Source organism: Heterodontus francisci, unplaced genomic scaffold (assembly GCF_036365525.1).
Source record: "Heterodontus francisci isolate sHetFra1 unplaced genomic scaffold, sHetFra1.hap1 HAP1_SCAFFOLD_88, whole genome shotgun sequence".
In the NCBI taxonomy this organism is placed as follows: domain Eukaryota; kingdom Metazoa; phylum Chordata; class Chondrichthyes; order Heterodontiformes; family Heterodontidae; genus Heterodontus; species Heterodontus francisci.
Genome location: NW_027142063.1, coordinates 1,918,899 through 1,924,898, shown reverse-complemented (window position 1 = coordinate 1,924,898; position 6,000 = coordinate 1,918,899).

Sequence of the window (6,000 nt, the reverse complement as noted above, 5' to 3'; positions counted from 1 at the left end):
ATTGTATAACCTTTTCATATATACTTAAAGTGAGCAAATGAATGATCAATGTACTTTATGAAATTGTATTATGTTTATACAATCAATAATGTAACAGTGATGTTTAAATGAATTTGTAATTGTACAAGTGTACCACCCTTTTATTTTGTAAGCAAGTATTTGAAGCCCCTGCAAAACTTATGCCTTTACAGAGTTCCCGCTGCCCCCTTGTGATATAAGCAGGCGACGTATTGAGTGCGACCCCTCCGGGTGTTTAAGGCTGTTTCTAGACAAATAGAGACCATTAAAGGCACCGAGGTGGGATCAAGGGACGGATTCTTAAAAGGGTTGTAGAAGAGTCAAGAGGGGACTGTGAGAACAGAATTTTAGAATTTTAAGAACAGAATATTATGGGGACATTTAAGCTGAGATTAATCAATCATGTATTGCTAGCTTGGCCTTGCGGCTGCCACAGCGCAATGGCAGAAAAAGATATTATGCTTCAATGATTACTTTAAGCCCCTGCCTCTCCCTCGACTCATGATGATGCTGTATTATCATGGTATGATAAAAGGAGGGATTGTTGGAGAAATTTTCTTAGCTTTGCTAATTATTACTTAACTTTGTAGAAGCAGAAAAGCAGGAGACAGCTTGTAGCTAATCTAACCACAACCAACGGTCATAAAATGTAGACAGAGCAGCTAACCACAATCAGACGTGACGGCCAGATATGGTGTCTGGAGTGGGCATTGAATTAAGGAACTAGCTTGTTATTGTTGAAACTGATGTTTTGCTGACCTCGGACCCTGCATGGTGCACCGTTACGGAGCCAGTCTTGTGGGTGCTTATCTAATTGTGAAACTGTTAGCTCTGCCTCTTTTATACTATATAAGTCCACGGCGATCTGTAGCTTTTTGGGAGTAGCACTGGACCGCCTTTAGGTAAGGTGTTATCCCCCATGATATCATGCAATAAAGTGTTTGATTCTCAAGGTCTGAGTCCGGAGAATTTGTTCAACAATTGCACGCAATCTGGATTTTCTGCAACATAACAAAATGTAAATTTTTTTTTTTTTCAAATCCCTTTTATCTTTTCAGTTAACCGGTGTATGTGTGTGTGTGCATGTGGCTCGAAGATCAAAAAAAAAGACTTTAAAAGTAAAGGTGAAAAGGGAACTTTTAAAATTTCCACCTGTGTGTTTATGCTTTACTTCATGACTAGTTAAAACTTGTTCTACAATAAATGAATCATTTTGTTGTTCATTAAAGAAACCTGGTCAGTGTCTTCTATTCTGGGAAAAATAGTGTATATGATTCACTGTTTCAGTAAGTGGGAAAAGTTAAGATAGATGTTGGACCTGTGTAGAAGTGGGATGAGAATAAAGAGTGCCCTCCTCTGCCCTTAGTTGTCACAGCATTTGTGACCTGCCTCTGCAGCTTTGTTGGCTCGAGTGTTTGTCCAATAATCAGAAAATCTTGGATTCATATCCTTGCTTCAAAGGTTTAGCTATCCATCGTTTACATCTGTTTTCTTGTGAACAGATCTGTTTGAGAATCTGTAGATCCGCTTTGGGAAAGTGAATCAGAGCAGAATGAAGGGTGAACTGTCCGACTGCCCAGAAGAGATGAAGACACAGCTCAGTCAGCACGTTCCCCTGGTTTATGATGCTGGAACATTCCTCACACAGAAATTATTCAATCAATACTCATCTGCCAAGTCGGTCTGAGGCTGTGCCTCTCTGATCATGTGGAATTAAAGCAATTCTTCCAGTCAGTTAGTTCAGTTGTCATTTCATGAGAAATTCGGTCATCATGACTTTGTCAGTGACCTCATGGTTCAGGTGTCTGAGTGATGTTAATCATGATGTGATGATATGATTGTATGTTCCAGTCTTTCCGTGGTGGATTTTCACACTGAGTAGAAACGTGTTGGACATGGTCTGGAAATGTTTCACACCGCTCCATTCCCAACAGGCCATGTCCTGATGTGATGGAAATTTCATTTGCTTGCAGAAGCTGCATTTCCATCATTTCACATCTGGCTATACAGCCAGGATCTGTACTGTCCAAGCAGCTGACAAGGTGGTCGAGAGGTTAAGACGGTGGCGTGCTAATGAATTTTGCTTTGCATGTGTGGGTTCGGATCCCAATTTTGTCGTTAGTTTATGAAGTGTCTAGTACATTGTTGTGGGGGAGCTTTTGTGGAAAGTTGGCCTGGAAACATGTTCTTGTCAATATCTCGCTGGTGATTCCAGAATTGTTTATCCTTTATTAAAATTGAGACAGATAATTGGAATACTTCGCCCAAATTGGACTGGAATGAAGATCAAATAGGGATCACGAAAAGGAGGAAGATTTTTCCCTCCCTCCTGCCTTCCATCTCTACTTTCTCTGGATTTACACCAAATGAAAGACTAACGGGAAAAGCAAATGGCGAGGGAGCAGAAGCAAAACATTATCCTTTGGCAAGAAATTTATTTTCAAATCTTCTTGATAGATTAAGTGAGTGAGCAATGCTTTGGCAGATGGAGTTTAAAATGAGGGGTCATCCAGGACCTACGAAAGATAGATCAGAGTGTTTTTTATAAGTGGTGAGATGTTAGAAACTGGAGAAGCAGAGACCCGAGTGCTGAATCACTAAAAGCTAGTGGACTGGTAGAAAATAATGTGAAAGCTCTGTGCTCCTGAAGTAAATGTCCAAGCCTGGATTGTGGGGAATCTGTGGAGAATGATTTGTTTTTTATTCATTCTTGGGTGTGAGTATCGCTGGCAAGGCTGGCATTTATTGCCCATCCCTAATTGCCCTTGAGAATGTGGTGGGGAGCTGCCTTCTTGAACTGCTGCAGTCAATGTGGTGTAGGAACACCCACAGTGCTATTGCGGAGGGAGTTCCAGGATTTTGACCCAGCAACAGTGAAGAAATGGTGATATAGTTCCAAGTCATGATGGTGAGTGACTTGGAGGTGAACCTGCAGGTGGTGGTGTTCCCATGCATCTGCTGCCCTTATCCTTCGAGGTGGTAGTGATCACGGGTTTGGATGGTGCTGTTGAACGTTACTTAGCGAGTTACTGCAGTGCATCTTGTAGGTGGTACACACTGCTGCCACTGTGCTCTGGTGGTGGAGTGAGTGAATGTTTAAAGTGGTGGGTGAGGTACCGATGAAGAGGACTGCTTTGTCCTGGGTGGTATTGAGCTTTTTATGTGTTTTTGGAGCTGCAGCTATACAGAAAAGTGGAGAATATTCCATCACACAACTGACTTGTACCTTGTAGACAATGGACAGGCTTTGGCATGTCAGGAGGTGAGATACTTGCTGCAGAATTCCCAATTTCTGACCTATGCTAAAAGCCGCAGCATAGATGTGACTGGTCCAGTTTAGTTTATAATCAATGATAACCCCCAAGATGTTGCTGGTGAGGGATTCAGTGATGATAATGCTGCTGAGTATTAAAAGGTAGATGGTTTGATTCTCTCTCATTGGAGATGTTCACTGCGTGGCACTTTTGTGGCAACCAAGTCGCTTGTCACTTATCAGCTCAAGCCTGAATGTTGTTCAGGTCTCGCTGCTTGCAGACATGGACTGCTTCAGTATCTGAGGAGTTGTGAATCATCACCTAACATTCCCACTTCTGACTTAAGTTGAGGGGAAACTCATTAATAAAACAGCTGAGGATGGTTGAGCCAAGGACACTACCCTGAGAAACTCCTGAGGCAATGTCCTGGGCTGAGATGATCGGCCTCCACCAACCATAATCATCTTGCTTTGTGCTAGGTATGACTCCAACAAGTGGACAGTTTTCCCCTGATTCCCATTGATTTCAATTTTGCTGGGGATCCTTGATGCCACACTCACTCAAGGGTAATTACTCTCACCTCTCCTGTGGAATTCCACTCTTTTGTCTCTATTTGGAACAAGCTGCAATGAGATCATAAGAACAGGAATAGTAGCAGGAGTAGGCCATTTGGCCCCTCGAGCCTTCTCTGCCATTCAATAGGATCATGGCTGATCTGATCATGGCATCAACCCCACTTTCTTGCCTGCCCCCCATAACCCTTGACTTCCTTGTAGATAAAAATACAAAGATGAACAACTGTCTGAGAGAAGGAATTCCTCCTCATTTCCTTCTTAAATGGAAAATCCCTAATTCTGAAACTGTGTCCCCTAGTTCTAAATTCCACCACGAGGGGAAACATCCTCTCAGCATCTACCCTGTCAAGACCCTTCAGAATCTTATATGTCTCAATACGATCACCTCTCATGTTCCTAAACTCCAATCAGTATGGGTCCAACCTGCTCAATCCTCCTCAAAAGACAACCCCTTCATCACAGGAATAAATCCAGTGAACCTTCTCTGAACTTTTTTTTAAATTTCCAACATATACTTTATTCGTTAAAAAACTATAAAAAGATACATTACAAAACAGTTCAAAAACAGCACCAAGTCAACAATACAAAGATTGCAAAGGAGATCAGTTTCCTTCAGTACAGGAGTGAATTGCCTCACAACCCTTCCATTTCATTTTACCTGCCATGTACTTTTTGCAGCAAACAAATATTTTCTGGAATAAAAACAAGAAATACTGGAACCACTCAGCAGGTCTGGCAGCATCTGTGGAAAGAGAAGCAGAGTTAACGTTTTGGGTCAGTGACCCTTCTTCGGAACTGACAAATATTAAAAATGTCACAGGTTATAAGCAAGTGAGGTGGGGGTGGGGCAAGAGATAACAAAGGAGAAGGTGCAGGTTGGACAAGGCCACTGAGCTGACCAAAAGGTCATGGAGCAAAGGCAAACAATATGTTAATGGTGTGTTGAACGACAAAGCATTAGTACAGAATAGGTGTTAACGGACTGAATATTGAACAGCAGCAAGTGCAAACCTGAAAAAAAACAGTGGGTAAGCAAACTGAATAAACTAAGATGAAATGAAATAAATGCAATATAAAAGGTTGTAAAAAATGTAAAAAAGCAAAAAAGAAGAAAAAAGAAAAAACAACTAAAAATGAAAGTAAAATGGGGGGCTGTCATGCTCTGAAATTATTGAACTCAATGTTCAGTCCGGCAGGCTGTAGTGTGCCTAATCGATAGATGAGATGCTGTTCCTCGAGCTTGCGTTGATGTTCACTGGAACACTGCAGCAATCCCAGGACAGAGATGTGAGCATGAGAGCAGGGGGGAGTGTTGAAATGGCAAGAAACCGGAAGCTCAGGGTCCTGCTTGCAGACCGAGCGGAGGTGTTCCGCAAAACGGTCACCCAGACTGCGCTTGGTCTCCCCAATATAGAGGAGACCACATTGTGAGCAGCGAATACAGTATACTACATCGAAAGAAGTACAAGTAAATCGCTGCTTCACCTGAAAGGAGTATTTGGGGCCTGGGATAGTGAGGAGAGAGGATGTAAATGGGCAGGTATTACACCTCCTGCGATTGCAGGGGAAGGTGCCATGGGATGGGGACGAGGTGGTGGGGGTAATGGAGGAGTGGACCAGGTTGTCGCGGAGGGAACGATCCCTTCGGAATGCTGACAGGGGAAGGGAGGGGAAGATGCGTTTGGTAGTGGCATCACGCTGGAGGTGGCGAAAATGGCAGAGGATGATCCTTTGGATATGGAGGCTGATGGGGTGGAAAGTGAGGACAAGGGGAACCCTGTCACGGTTCTGGGAGGGAGGGGAAGGGTTGAGGGCAGAAGTACGGGAAATGGGCCGGACACGGTTGAGGGCCCTGTCAACAACAGTGGGGGGATTCCTCGGTTGAGGAAAAAGGAGGTCATACCAGAAGCACCGTCATGGAAGGTAGCATCATCAGAGCAGATGCGTCGAAGACGGCGAAACTGGGAGAATGGAATGGAGTCCTCACAGGGGGTAGGGTGTGAAGAAGTGTAGTCGAGGTAGCTGTGGGAGCCGGTGGGCTTATAATGGATATTGGGAGACAACCTATCCCCAGAGATGGAGACAGAGAAGTCGAGGAAGGGAAGGGAAGTGTCAGAGATGGACCACGTATGGGTGAGAGAAGAGTGGAAATT